We start from the raw sequence: 15987 nt of genomic DNA on the forward strand, positions 1-15987 counted from the left end.
CACAGAGAATGGCACACATCACTAAGAATGAGATCAAACAGTGTTGGCGGGGATGTGGAGAGAAAGGAACTCTTATCCACTGCTGGTGGGAATGCCGTCTAGTTCAACCTTTATGGAAAGCGATATGGAGATTCCTCCAAAAACTGGAAATCGAGCTTCCATACGATCCAGCTATAACACTCCTAGGAATATACCCTAGGAATACAAAAATACAATACAAAAATCCCCTTCCTTACACCTATATTCATTGCAGCACTATTTACCATGCAAGACTCTGGAAACAACCAAGATGCACTTCAACAGACGAATGGCTAAAGAAACTGTGGTACATATACACAATGGAATATTATGCAGCTGTCAGGAGAGATGAAGTCATGAAATTTTCCTATACATGGATGTACAAGGAATCTATTATGCTGAGTGAAATAAGTCAGAGAGAGAGAGAAAAACGCAGAATGGTCTCACTCATCTATGGGTTTTAAGAAAAATGAAAGACATTCTTGCAATAATAAATTTCAGACACAAAAGAGAAAAGAGCTGGAAGTTCCAGCTCACCTCAGGAAGCTCACCACAAAGAGTGATGAGTTTAGTTAGAGAAATAACTACATTCTCAATATGTCCTAATAATGAGAATGTGTGAGGGAAATGGAAAGCCTGTCTAGAGTACAGGCTGGGGTTGGGTGGGGAGGAGGGAGATTTGGGACATTGTTGATGGGAATGTTGCACTGGCGATGGGTGGTGTTCTTTACATAACTGAAACCCAAACACAATCATGTATGTAATAAAGTTGTTTAAATAAAAAAAGAGAAAAAAAAACAAAAAAAAAGAAAATGACTATCAATCGTTTTCATAAATATGAACAACTTAAATATGTAAGTGCTTAAGAAACATCTTTGACTTATATAGAACTCTGACTTTGCCATATGCACCTCAATTTTAATAAACCCAATATAACCAGAGAAAACAATATCACAAAATAATACATATATTGTTAATATTTCATAAAGTTAATTAATTTTATATTTAATTGTGAATAAATAGTACACAATTATAGCAAAAAGTAGTATTCATAATAGTGATTTTGTTTATGTTTCACTTGGATTATCTAATTTCTTCAGAATATTTCAATAAGAATATTTTAGGTGAATTATCTCTGTTAATTATCTCTTATAGTTAAATTATTTTTGATAATTATATCTGATTATTAAATTGTTTCTCTCTATATGTATGTTTTTATGCATTTATGACTGTATAATGTTCAGTTTGAGAATTCTGAAAATAAATTATATAGTCTTCAATGGTATGAAAAGACATCTTCTAAAAATTAAATATTTTCTGTGCATAATTCACCTTCAAGCCTTCTCAAGAACCTTTTCAATTTCTATTTTATCACTAATGCTAGAACTTAGAGATGTGCATTTCACAGGAATACATGTTTTAGAGGAAGTTTTACTTTGATGTTAGTTTCAAATAAGAACATATCATGTATATACTTTGCTAAAATGCTTATGGTAATTAATAAACCTTGCATTGTTCATTTTTAGTTTTCTCTTTTATTTCTTTTTGTGTTGGTGCCACACTTGGTGGTGCTCAGGGATTACTCCTGGCCCTGTGCTCAAAAATTATTACTGGCAGGCTTGGGGGACAATATGGGATGCCGGGGATTGAACCTGGGTCTGCCACAGGTCAGCCGCATGCAAGGCACGAGCCCTACCTCTGTGCTATTGCTCTGGCCCCTCATGTTTAGTTTTCAATAACAAAAATGATATTTTAGCAGTGTTAAACATGATAATGTCCGTATAATTAAATATATATTATAATATAACCTTGTGTTTTTCAAATTACATTGCTATTTATATAAAATGATGATGAGCTGTGTAACTATAACTCAGAAAATTCTGGTATTAATATGTATGTTACCATTGAATTGATGAATAAATTAAAAAGTACTATTTATTTTTAGTTTGCTCAACTAAAAATTTAAAATTCTAGTGTACATACCTGAGTATATGCATAAACATAAATGGTTGCATATACAAATATACAAAGAAACCTAAGTCTCAAAGTTATCTTTATCAAAAAAATAATTTTAATGTTTTTATGACTCTTTATAAATTGGCATTCCTATCCAGGATATTTTATACATATTAGTAAATCACATTACTATTGTGTCTGTTTTTGGTGATATATGCTTTAGAGAAATATAAAAGTAATATATAAAGAAATAAACACTTCTAATGACAATTTGTGGGTTATATTGCATATAATAAAAGATATTATTCTATATTGCAGGAACAAAAATAACATTTCTATGAGTATTGTTTGAAAAAATATTATGATTATAAAAAACTGGTTGGAGAAAATTAATTACATATAAGGAAAATAAAGGAACTTGATGCCAGTAATATAGCACAGTAAGTCAGGCACTTACCTTCTATGTAACTGAGCACAGGTCAATCTCTGGAACCACACATAAACCCCTAAGCACCCTCAGCCACGAGTGATTACAGAGTCAGAAGCATGTCCTTAGCATCACTGTTTATGAACCCCAATAAAAGAAAAATATAAGAAGTGAAATAAATGGAAACAAAAGGAAAAAAAAACATATTGAAGCTTGAACTTTAATATTAAAATAGTCTAATAATGAGCTGGAGAATGAGAAGTAGATTAGAAAAATTGTTTGTTTAGAGAATGCTAAAGCAAAAATCTAATTTGACAGCATTACAATTATAAAAGACCAGTATATATGGAGAAAGGAGAAAAATGATATAAAAATAAGATTAGTGATAGGTCCAATAGACCACACAGATCCTTTTAAGTTTGCTTTTTATACTTGATTGTTTAAATTTTACTCTTAACACTTCCAACAATTTTTAATATAAAAATAGCTACCTAAACAAATTATTAATAATTTTGTATAGTAATTGCCTAAATCAATTAAATAGTAAAAATGAGAATATAGTTAAGAAACGCTGTGATCAATCCAGGTAAGAAATTGTTGTAACTTTACTGTGATAGTGGCAGTAAAAATAAAAATAGACATATTCTTGCAATATCTGAAACCCCAAAATGTCAAGAATTGGTGATGGATTAAATAAATAAAGGTGCAATAAATAATTGTTTCACATGGCATAATAAATAATAGCTGTGTCTTCACAAAGAACGTTTCAAAAAAAATGACTTATGGTTTATATTACAAAAGAAATTTCAGTAAGTGCTTTTAAAGTAAGCATTTTATTCAAGCATTTAAAATAGTGGTGTCTATCATTGGAATCATATGAGTAGCAAGTTAATAATTATAAAATTTAACATTTAAAACTCTTGTTTTTTGAGAAGACAATTTCAAATAGATTTTTAATGAGGTATTTCAGGTTGATTTGAAAGACATTTAAATTCTCTGGGGCCGGGCAGTGGCGCTAAAGGTAAGGTGCGCCTGCCTTGCTTGCGCTAGCCTTGGACGGACCGCGGTTCGATCCCCCGGTGTCCCATATGGTCCCCCAAGCCAGGAGCAACTTCTGAGCGCATAGCCAGGAGTAACCCCTGAGCGTTACCGGGTGTGGCCCAAAAACCAAAAAAAAAAAAAAAAAAAAGACATTTAAATTCTCATAAAGTAATGATTTTATCTACAATAATTTATACTTATAATATTAGTTCATTTTTAATTAATGTGTATGTATACATTAGAAAAATGTATGTACATTATTACAATATAAATATAGAAAGAAATGAATAATAAAATTAAAAGTATTTCATATTCTACAACCCAGGAGTGGCATTACTAATGTGATGTATGTTAGTTCCAAGTGGGTATATTTTTATCTACATACACTTAAATACACATTTAAATAAATATTTAAAGCAGAACAATTGTAAAGAAAATATAAAGAATTTATCTACTTTCTAGCTGTGGATGTCACTGTAACATTTGAACTTTTATTTACATTCTCCAAAAAGTCATGAAATGTTATTCAGGAAAATAATATGGAATAAAATACATGTACAATGAATATCATACAAAATAAGTAGAAGGAAACTAAAAACAATTCTGCACTCTGCGTAACTCTCATAATTTATCTTTATAATGCCAAAGTACAAGTTTATAAAACAGAGTGATTGTTACCATAGATACGGATTAGGATATAATCAAATTCAGTGGGGTTGTGGGGCTAATTTTGAGTGTCTGCTCTGGTAGGGGATCATAACAGAAAGATTTTGAATCTTTTGACAGAACTATGTACTTGTTAAACAGTTTTATGTTATGCTTACAATAAAAATAAAACAACATAAGACAAACTCATAAAGATCAAAAACTTCTGAGAAATTTTAAGAATGTTATTATCCCACTAGGTATAGATTATATTTCTAAATATTTTAGGAGAGGTTTGGGGTTGTGGTGGCCAGAAGAACATTCTGTGAGAGTTATGTCATCAACACAAAGAATACATTAGAATAAAATGGACATCACATCACATGAGGGTTCTTAATGAAATAATTCACTGGAGAAAAAAAAAATGCTTTAACCAAAAACCCATAACTCTACAGATTTAAGTGTTGAGAGTGAAAATAACATATTCTCAGATAAACAAAAGATTAAGTCACTTGTTGCATCAAAATTAAATTTTGTTTTCCTGCCTCAGCCTACACCTAGAAAACATGAATTAAATCTACAGTAAGCTACAGCATTATCATCTGAATATTATACAGTCCCTCAAGAAAATTAGGAAACTCCATACTTAGCACCCCTCATGTCAATCAATATGAGTGAAGAACCCAACCAACTATCCCTAGAGCCATTTGAAAATAGTAGTTTAACCAACCGACAGATATATATTTTCTATCAAATTTACATCATTATACATATACTAAAGAATGACCTATACTCAGTGAAAACTCAGCTTATTTCAAAGACTCATCACATTTAAATCATGGGACTGATTGTCCATTGCTTTTTCTTTGCACCACTGTATCATATGACATTCTATACAGCATTATCACGCTGTTATCCTAATTAAACATTAGCTTGCTGGACTATTTATAATTGCCTGAAATACTTGAGGGGAGGAGTCTGAAGAAGCCCTAACTTCACCCACCACCCATATAATGATTATCTGAAAACTTGAGGCACTTCCATAGGTGTGAACCACAAATATTCACCACAAATCATGATGAATACGAAGTGGAAGCAACAGAAGAGCCAAGCATAATACAAAAGTGAAGATGAAAGCCCAGAAGGCTCTATCAGTACCAACTAGCTATAATTTCTCATATAATGACTTTAAAGATGTCATAATGTAGATGTTCAATGAGAATAAAGAAACTATAGATCTGTTTGTCAATGAAGTACAAAAAGTCTGAAATATTAAATGAGAAAAATAGAAATAAATGATAAAAATAAGAGCCTGGTAGACAAAATAAAAAGCTCAGTGGAAGGCCTCAATATCACAGCAACAACAGAGGAGAAAGTTATTGATGTTTGGCTAAGATGGCATACAGAAATCTTCTAGAACCCAGTCAAAGATGCAGGAAATTTTGAATATATATATAAATATATTTATATGAAGAGCAGCAAAACAGAGTACTATAGAAAGAGCTCAAGAAGAACATTAAAATCATAAATCTCCCTGAAGAATATGAATTAAAGATCAATTCAATTAACAGATGATGTTCTAGAGTTGAAGAGTTCATGAGTCAACATTCAAAGGGCCTGAAAGACGCCAGTCAAATATATATACAGTATTCAAATAGAAAATCCCAAGACAAATAATGGTCTGAATGATAAATTCAAAACATACAGTGACTAATGCAATAAGATCAAAAAAGAAACTCACATGCAAAGGAAACAGCATATAACTGAGAGAAGATCTAACAAAAGAGATTGTACAGACCAGCAGAAAACAGTGGGGTGTAGTAAAAAAAAGAATACTGAAAGAAACCAACATCCCAACCAAACACTCTACAAAACTAGGTTATATTTCATATTAAAAATACACATTTTTATGAGCACCAACAAATTGGGACACCCAAATCCTTGTAATCAGTTTGAAGAATAAACTTTTAAAAAATATAAGACAAAACTCAGAGTAACGTGTAGATAAATAACTATGCCCCAATCCTGAGGAAAAAGGGGAACCATGAAGAAAGAGGGGGAGGAAGAGAGATAGAGAGACAAAGAGAGGGGGGAAATGGAAAGGGAAAGAGAAGGTGAGAAAGATAGAGGGAGGGGGAAAGAGTTATGAAGAGAGGAAGGGGGGAAGAGACTAAGGGAGAGAGAGAGAGGCCAGCCAGGACCACAGTCTTTATTGGGAAGATAGAACAGCATCCATGGGTGGTGGAGAACAGATTGGTAAAGAGCCTAACCAGAGGTTCTTCTTACTCAGGTGGGTTTTTGACATATAAAAGAGTAGCCGTAGTAGTTAAGGAATGAAGTCTGATATGCCATAATTATTAGGGAAAAGACTGATTACTCTAACAGTAATGCATAGCTTCTATAAATTCACAAAAATTAACTACATCATCATTTCAACAATCTCACTGAATGCTAAAAAACTGAGCTTATCAATCACAAGGCTCAGAGTGGCATGATGGATTAGAAAACTAACCCCAACTTTTCACTGCCTAAGAAAATCAGACCTGAATAGTTAGGGTATAAGCAGCTTCAAAGTCAAAATCTGGAAAACAAGCTTATAAGCAAATAAACAATAACTTAAAAAGCTCGGTTTGTGGGGTCAGGCAGATTTTCCTTGATTCTTGAAGGCAGATACAGTCACAGCCTTATCAGATACTCTCTTACAAAAATGGCCCAGCTTTAGGACTGAACTAAAAAAAAATGAGCATCTAAATATTCTTAGGTGGGATTAGTCTACAAGCTGAAGACTTTGTTGTATTCTCAGCATGGAGGCAAGATGAATTCCTCCTACATTCCCTACCACCAGAAATTCAGCAACCCTCAACCACACAACCAACTTATCTTCTTACCCACAGTAAAACAGCTCAGCATCTCAACTAACTCCAGAATATGACATCCACATCTTTCCAGGTAGATTGATCCAGTCTTACAGCTCTGGCCTTCTCCAATGAGCATGTTAACTTTTCTGCGTGAAAGCACAACAGCTCATAACCACATTCCACAACCTTCTACAGACATGAGCCAGCTTCATAACTGAACCTTGTGAAACTGCCATGACAGTAAATTGTTTCATATCTAGATCCTAGATCTAGATCCTAGATCCACATGACACCTCAAAATTTTAAAGTAGTGTCACAATAGGATTACAGCAAGCCTGATGGGAAAATTGCACTTATTGATGAGCACCAAGCTCGGTGATGGTCTAGCAGAAATACTCAACTAGCACCAACTACATCCCAGTAAATCCTTAGACAATGACTTTAGTAACACTCTTAAGACACATAATAATTATATCAAACTTACTTTTATTGACCTACGTTTTGATGATTTTGTGTGCCTTTGTATAGTAACAAACAATATGAAATAAATCATTGTGTCTGCAAAGGGACAGACTAGGATGGTAGGTGGGAAACCAGGGACACTGGTGGAGGAAAAGTCACATTGGTGGTGGGATTGGCATTTGACCATTTCATGCCTGAAACACTAGCTTAATAAATCATTGTTACAATTAAAAAAGAAGCTGGAATAACAATATGTATGTCTGACATCATAGACTTCATATTTCTGAAGATTACTAGGAGGGAAGGTGACCATTTCCTAAAAACAAAGGATAAAGAATTATCAAGAATAATTCATTTTCCTAAACCAATATATTCATATTGATAGTCCATTTAATATGTAAAACTGCCAATAAAATGGAAGAAAATAATTGACAGTAATATATCAGTAGAAGATATTATCGCTCCCTATCACCAATGCATATATAATCTAAGCAAAAATAAATAATAGGGAAACATATGGATGGTGTTAATTTATCTATTTATACATTTGAATGCTTGCATATATTTTAAATGGTAAAGTGAGATTTTAATTTCTCTTTTTCAAATCATTTAAAAATTGAAAGCATTAAAATGTATAATTAATAAATTTCACCTATTCTTAAAATGCTAGAAATTATGGTAAAATTCTTTTTTTTTTTTTAAATATGGAACGCTTCACGAATTTGCATGTCATCCTTGCGCAGGGGCCATGCTAATCTTCTCTGTATCGTTCCAATTTTAGTATATGTGCTGCCGAAGCGAGCACGGTAAAATTCTTAATTGCACTCAATTGCCTCAACTTACTTTAAGTTTTGTTTTTGTTTGAATATAGCTGGTGTTGCTTAAGTAAATTTATTCATGACTTTGTGCTCTGTACTCAGGGTTCACCCTTGAAATGTTTAGGGGATTGGGTGGTGCAGTGGTAGGGCGTTTGCCTTGCATGTGACTGATCTGGGATGGATCAGGGTTTGATCTCCAGGCGTCCCATATGGTCCCCCACTCCAGGAGCGATTTCTGAGCGCATAGCTGGGAGTAACCTCTGAGTGTCACCAGGTGTGGCCCAAAAATCAAAAAAAGAGAAAAAGAAAAAAAGAAATGTTCAGGGGACCAATTGTGGTGCTGGTGAATTGAACCCTGGTAGGTCATATGTAAGCAAATACATACCTGATATACTCTGTCCAGCCCCTACTTAAAATTACTTTGAAGTGGTCTCCTCAAAAATACTCTACAACCTTGATTGCCACTCTCAGTTATATTTGACCTAGAAATAAAATATATGACAATTAGATACTTGGTCCAAAAATGTTCTATTCAGTTCAGCAGTGGGTTATCAATCACACCTGTAATACTCAGGGCCACCAGAACAATGCCTATGGTTGTGTAGAGGACCATCTGGTATCAATATATATGAGAACTTAAACACTTGAGCAATGTTTTTCAGACTTTAATGTTTATTTAGACATATATCAGATTTGCCTTAAATGATTCATTCCTAAGAAGTTAAATGTAAAAATAAGCTAATAATATATGTTTTTATAAAATATCTATTAAAGCACCATGATTACAAACGTGATTGTAGCTGGGTTTTGGGGAGTTTGTTTGTTTGTTTGTTTGTTTTTGTTTTTGAGCCAAACCTGGTAATACTCAGAGGTTACTCCTGACTATGTGCTCAGAAATATCTCCTGGCTTGGGAGAACATATGGGAAGTTGGGGGATCAAACCAATCTTCATCCTATGTTAGTGTGGGCAAGGCAGATGCCTTACCCTTTGTACTACCACTCTGGCATTTCAATGAATATAGGTGTGAAGAAGAAATTTTTAATTGTATTTTTGTGCCCCTGTAGTATATCCCTAGGAGTGGTATAGCTGGATCAAATGGGAACTCAATTTCCAATTTTTTGAGGAATCTCCGTATTATTTCCATAAAGGCTGGACTAGATGGCATTCCCATCAGCAGTGAATAAGAGTTCCTATCTCTCCACATCCTCACCAGCACTGATTGTATTTTTGTTTGTTTGTCTTGGGGGTGAGTTTGGAAGGGGATTACTCCTTGCTATGAGCTCAGAAGTTGCCCCTGGGTTAGGGGACCATATGGGAAGCTGGGGGATTGAACCACGGTCCATCCTAGGTCCGTCCTAGCACATGCAAGACAAATGCCCTACTGCTTGTGCCACTACTCTGGCCCCTCAATTGTTCTTGTTCTTTGTGATGTGTGCTAATCTCTGTGGCTTGAGATGGTACCTCATCTTTGTTTTGATTTGCATCTCCCTGATAATTAGTTAGTGATGTGGTGCATTTTTTCATGTTTCTTTTGGCCGTTTATATTTCTTCTTTGAGGAAGTGTCTGTTCATTTCTTCTCCCAAGAAAACCTCACGGCCATAAAGCAGTGATGAGACATAGTGACAAAACACAAATAAATACTGCACACAGCCAAATTCACATTCAGGTTTGAAGGAAGTATACATAGCTTCACGGATCAACAACATCTTAGAAACTTTACAGACTCTAAACCAGCCTTAAAAGAAAAATTGAAAGATCTACTTTAAGACCAGACTGACCAACAGACACATTAAGCTTCTACACAAAGGTGGCACTAAATCCCATGACAATAATATTAGTAGATCTAAATGTATTATGGGTATATTTTAAAAAATAAAGTTCTATAAGAGAGAGAGAAAGAAGGAAAGAAAAAGAAAGAGAAAGAAAGAAGGAAAGAAAAAGAAAGAGAAAGAAAGAAGAAAGAAAGAAAGAAAGAAAGAAAGAAAGCAAGAAAGAAAGAGAAAGAGACAGAAAGAAGAAAGAAAAAGAAGAAAGAAAAAGAAGAAAGAAAGAAAAAGAAAGAGAAAGAAAACATAAGAAAGAAAGAAGAAAAAGAAAGAAAGAAAGAAGAAAAAGAAGAAAGAAAGAAAGAAAGAAAGAAGAAAGAAAGAAAGAAAGAAAGAAGAAAGAAGAAAGAAAGAAAGAAAAAGAAAGAGAGAAGAAAGAAAGAAAGAAAGAAAGAAAGAAGAAAGAAAGAAAGAAGAAAGAAAGAAAGAAAGAAAAAAGAAAGAAAGAAGAAAGAAAGAAAGAAAGAAGAAAGAAGAAGAAAGAAAGAAGAAAGAAAGAAAGAAAGAAAGAAGAAGAAAGAAAGAAAGAAAGAAAAAGAAAGAAAGAAAGAAAGAAAAAGAAAGAAAGAAAGAAAGAAAGAAGAAAGAAAAAGAAAGAAGAAAGAAAAAGAAAGAAAATCCCCTCCTGGCTCGGGGACCATATGGAACACTGGGGGATCGAACCAAGGTCTGTCCTAGGTCAGCCGTGTGCAAGGCAAACACCCTACTGCTGTGCTATTGCTCCGGCCCTATGTATAAGCTTTATGGTATCTTCTTTTCTTTATTATTAAATTCTCCCAATAGAATTTAGAATATAAATTTATAAATCAATTTTCTTTCCCAGTCAGTATTATATAATAATATATTGCAAATGTATCATCATTAGTAAATAATATATTAAATTTATCCTTCCTTACTTACACATCACGTCTACAAATTAATATAAACACTCTTATTCCTAGTTATAGTACAAAAATATTTTAAATATTTAGAAAATTCATAATTAGCTATTTGTCCTCTTCTCGGATCTACCATTTACACTTAAATTAACAGTATGTGGAGTTGTAGAATAGTGAACTTCACACAGAGCTTCATCTAAAGCTTAGTGTCTCATTTCTGAGGTTTAGTAATTATTTCCTTTTAAAGAGCTCCAAACATTGAATGATTCATTTTTAAAGTATCCATGTCACTTGTTCAAGCAAATATTGCTCTTGAAGTATGCAATATTAGGAACACATAAATTAAATGGGAAGACATATATTCAAAAAGTAGCATGGTAATATTCAGAGGAAATAAAGATGAGAGGCAGGAGGACTAGATCATGGTAGGAAGCTTGCCACAAATAGCAGGGGAGTGTAGTTAGAGCAGAGAAGAAACTACTATGACAATGATATTTGAAAATGATCACTCTGGACAATAACTGGGTGGTTAAAGTGAATAAAGTAATATGTATTCTACCCCAACATTAACAACGTGTAACCACAGTGTTAAAAAGGAAAGAAAAAGTAAGAAGAAAGAAATAGAAGTAAAATGTCTGTCAAAAAAATGAGGGGGTTGTCCTAGGGATATACCTTAGGAACACAAAAGTACAATACAAAAATACCTACTTCATACCTATATTCATTGTTGCACTATTTACAATAGCCAGATTCTGGAAGTAACCAAGATGCCCTTCAACAGATGAATGGCTAAAGAAACTGATGTACATATACACAATGGAATATTATGCAGCAGTCAGGAGAGATAAAGTCATGAAATTTTCCTATGTATGGATGTACATGGAATCTATTATGCTGAGTGAAATAAGTCAAAGGGAGAAAGATAGCTGCAGAAGAGCCTCACTCATATATCAGTTTTAAGAAAAATAAAAGACATTTTTGCAATAATTCTCAGAGACAAAAGAGAGGAGGGTGGGAAGGTCCAGCTCACTACATGAAGCTCACCACAAAGAGTAGTGATTGCAGTTAGAGAAATAACTACATTGAGAACTATCCTAACAATGTGAATGAATGAATGAGGGAAGTAGAAAGCCTGTCTAGAGTACAGGTGGGGGTGAGGTGGCGGGGAGCTAGATTTGGGACATTGGTGGTGGGAATATTGCATAACTGAAATCCAACTACAATCAGATTTTTTATCAAGGTGTTTAAATAAAGATATTAAAAATCAATGTAGATTTGGTCAAGATAAAAATCTTATATGACAACTAAAAATAAATGAGGAATAAGAAGTGAAAAAAAAGAGATGAGGGGGTTGGAGGGAAACTTTGGACATTGAAGGTAGGAAATGTACACTAGTGAAGGATGGTGTACATTATATGACTAAAAATAAAGCATGAACAATTTTGTAACTATGGTGTTGAAATAGACTAATTATTAAAAATAATGAAAGCAATCAGATTTTCAAATTACTAAAATCATTCTGATTTCTCCTAATGACTTCATTTTTAGGACTGCTGATATTTTGCTGAAAGTAGAATGATACTGTGAAACTTTTCAAATTCCTCTTATACTCAGTTGTGAGTCACTTTCAACCCAATGTCAATGCTATTGTTTTCTATAGCTTTTCTCCAGTCATTGAAATATTAAATTTCCTATATATAGATAAAAACTAAAAATCTTGGTTTAACAAATCTTTCAAGATAAGTTTTAGTTCCAATTAAATAAGAAATAAATGAGTGTATTTGTTTTAGCATAAATGTGGCAATGATACTGCATTTTAATGCAATCGCAATTTTATATAAAGTTAAGCACTTCCTTAATTTATGACTTTTTAATATTACAGACGATGCACTTTTTAAAATCACAGGTATTAGTGAAGTTTATAAAATTAGCTATGATTAGACTGGGAAAATGTTAGTAATTTTTACATAACATTTTCTTACTACATCTTTTACCCTTTGACTTAAAACATATGCTCCTTTTAAAAATATTCATTAACCTTTCACAGTATGTATAACTAGTTTTATCACAGTGGATAAAAAGAAATCCCACTTAGAGTTTTGAAAGAGAGACCCAGTGGGAAATACACAAATGGTAAACTCTACCGAAGGACACAAAAATGCCCATAAAACATCAGAAGGGTTATAGAGGTCTATGGATTTTAATTGCTGTGTGCCATTGGGCCTTTACAAAGCAATCAAGCAGGCAATCTCCAAAGACAGTCCTGCCATAATACATTTAACAATAGAGTTCTCACCCCATCAGCTGACTAGGGTTTATGAAGGTCCCAATAGCAATTAATGACCTTGTTCAGAGAGAGAGAGAGAGAGAGAGAGAGAGAGAGAGAGAGAGAGAGAGAGAGAGAGAGAGAGAGAGAGAGGGAGGGAGGGAAGAAGGGAGGGAGGAAGAGGGAGAGGAGAGGAGAGTCTTTTTGGTGTATAACAAGTTCAATTAGTGAATTTTTAAAAAAGAAATTAACAGATAAAATAAGGATATGATGCCATTGTAAATATTATATACATATGTCTTAGTTCAGCAATTGATTAAGAAAAGATTTGTAACAAAATTGGGTAGCTAATAAAATAATTTTAAGTTTTTGATTTTACTCATGTGGATGAAGAGATAGCATTTTTATTTAAATTTTTTAAAAACTGAATAATGATAGTTTAAATATTAAGATGACCTGAATATCCAACTTTTTGATCACACTTGAAATAACAAAAATTAATACTTAAATTGCATTGCACATATAATATGCATTATTCATTACACATATTATTTTATTTAATCCTGTGAATAAGAGTTAATATTATTAACTGATAAAGCACATAGAGAAATTGTTCTAGGCCATGCCTTTACTAAGTGATTACATTGGAACTAAAAACTAGGTATTGAAGGGCTGGAGAAATTGCACAGCGAGTAGGATATTTGATTTGCATACCTCTGATTGGGGTTTCATCCCTGGCATCCCATAAGTTCCCCCTGAGCCCACAAAGAGTGATTTCTGCACACAGAAATTTCTGAAACAGAATCACAGAAACCTGAGTTCCACTGGGTATGGTCAGACCTCCCACAAAAGAAAACATAATTAAGTATTGAGAATGAAGTCTACCACTTGTGTGTATATATTATATGTATGTATGCTCAAAAAAGAAAAGGTTTTATTTTTATATCTTTATTTATTTAAGCATATGATTACAAACATATTTGTAGTTGAATTTCAGTAATAAAATAGAGCACCTCCCTTAACCAGTGCACCATTCCCATCACCAATGCCCCATCTTTCTCCTCCCCACATCCTGCCTATATTAGAAATAGGCATTCAGTTTCTTTCACTCAGTACTATTGTCATGAAAGTTTGTTAGTGTATTTATTTCTCTAACTGAACTCACCACACTTTGTGGTAAGCTTTATATCGTGGGCTGGTCCATCCAGCCCTCATCTCTATTGCCTCTGGGTGTTATTACAATAATGTCTTTTATTTTTCTTAAATAGCACAGAAGAGTGAGACTATTCTGTAATCTATCTCGCTCCTTCTGAGTTATTTCACACAACATAATAGTTTCCATGTCCAATGATGTGTAGGAAACTTTTGTCTTCATTTATTCTGATGGCTGCATAGTATTCCATTGTGTATATGCACCACAGTATTTTTAGCTACTCATTGCTGTCAGATATCTGGGTTGTTTCCAGATTCTGTCTGTTGTAAATAGTGCTGCACTAAATATAGATATACAGAAGGCATTTTTTCCATTGGGTTTTTCTGTTCCGAGGGTATATCCTCGGAGTGGTATAGCTGGATTATATGGGATCTCTATTTTTTTGAGGAATCTCCATTATTATGTTCCATAAAGGCTGGAATAGATGGCATTTACACCATCAGTGAATGAGAGTTCCATTCTCCCTGCATCTCCACAAAAACTGATACTTACTGCTTTTGTTGGCAGTCTATGTGGCATGAGATGGTACCTTGTTGTTTTGATTTTCATGTGCCTGATGATTAGTGATGAACACATGGGACTATATTAAACTGATTAGTTTCTGCACCTCAAAGGAAATGATGACTAGGATACAAAGGCCACCTGAAGAATGGGAGAAATTATTCACCCAATAGCAATCAGATAAAAGTCTAATGTCTAAGATGCACAAGATACTGACAGAACTTAACAAAAAATAAAAAGCATCTAACCCCATCACAAAATGGAGAGAAGAAATGAACAGACAATTCCTCAAAAGAAATTCAAAAGACCAAAAGGTACATAAAAAATGCTCCACATAACTAAAGAAGGATTTTTTTTATAAAATTCTTTTTATAGCTTTCAGATTGTTAAACATAGAACATAGTGTGATTCCCTGTTTTGAGGTTTTGGATTTGGCCAACACTTAATCTCTCTATACACTACATTAATAGAATGTACTTTTCATCCCTTACCATCAGTCCTGACTTAAAATGAACTTTATCTAAAACCTTTTAATTATTTATTTACTTATTTATTGGTGTTTTCCTCAAACATGTCAGCAGAAAGAAATTAGAACAATACATATGTTTCTTAAAATTAATCAAAATGTTCAAACAGAACATCTGGTTATCAAATTTGATTTTGACTATATTTCTGTATAACTTATGTATAAATATATAGGTTGGTCCTCCCATTAAAAATTACAGTTAAAATAATAATAGCTATTATTTATCTTGAACTGCAAAATATAAATTTTTGATAAAAGTTTTCTACACATTTATTTATGCATAATTATGCTTATAAAGTTTTTCAGAGTTTCCAGGGGTACTTTCACACAGAGACATGTAAACACATACACAATTAACAACAATAACAATGTCATTTTTAAAATATATTTTTATTTAAGTAACATGATCATAGTTGTGTTACAGTTACAAACAGAACACCCCCCTTCACCAGTGTAACATTCCCCCTCCCCCCTTCCCATACCCTGCCTGCATTTGAGATAGGTATTTTACTACAGTTATTTGTTTTTAAGTTCAGTGAATTGTATTTTT

At 33.3% G+C, this 15987-nt stretch overlaps 1 non-coding gene across 1 annotated transcript; it reads right to left on the minus strand.

Moving 5' to 3' along the window:
• Positions 1 to 8105: 8105 nt before the first annotated feature.
• LOC126005584 (U6 spliceosomal RNA) lies at positions 8106 to 8212 on the minus strand. The gene has a single exon (XR_007494632.1). It is a non-coding gene; the product is annotated as a U6 spliceosomal RNA (small nuclear RNA).
• Positions 8213 to 15987: the final 7775 nt, after the last annotated feature.

The sequence above is a fragment of the Suncus etruscus genome, chromosome 3 (assembly GCF_024139225.1).
Source record: "Suncus etruscus isolate mSunEtr1 chromosome 3, mSunEtr1.pri.cur, whole genome shotgun sequence".
NCBI lineage: Eukaryota > Metazoa > Chordata > Mammalia > Eulipotyphla > Soricidae > Suncus > Suncus etruscus.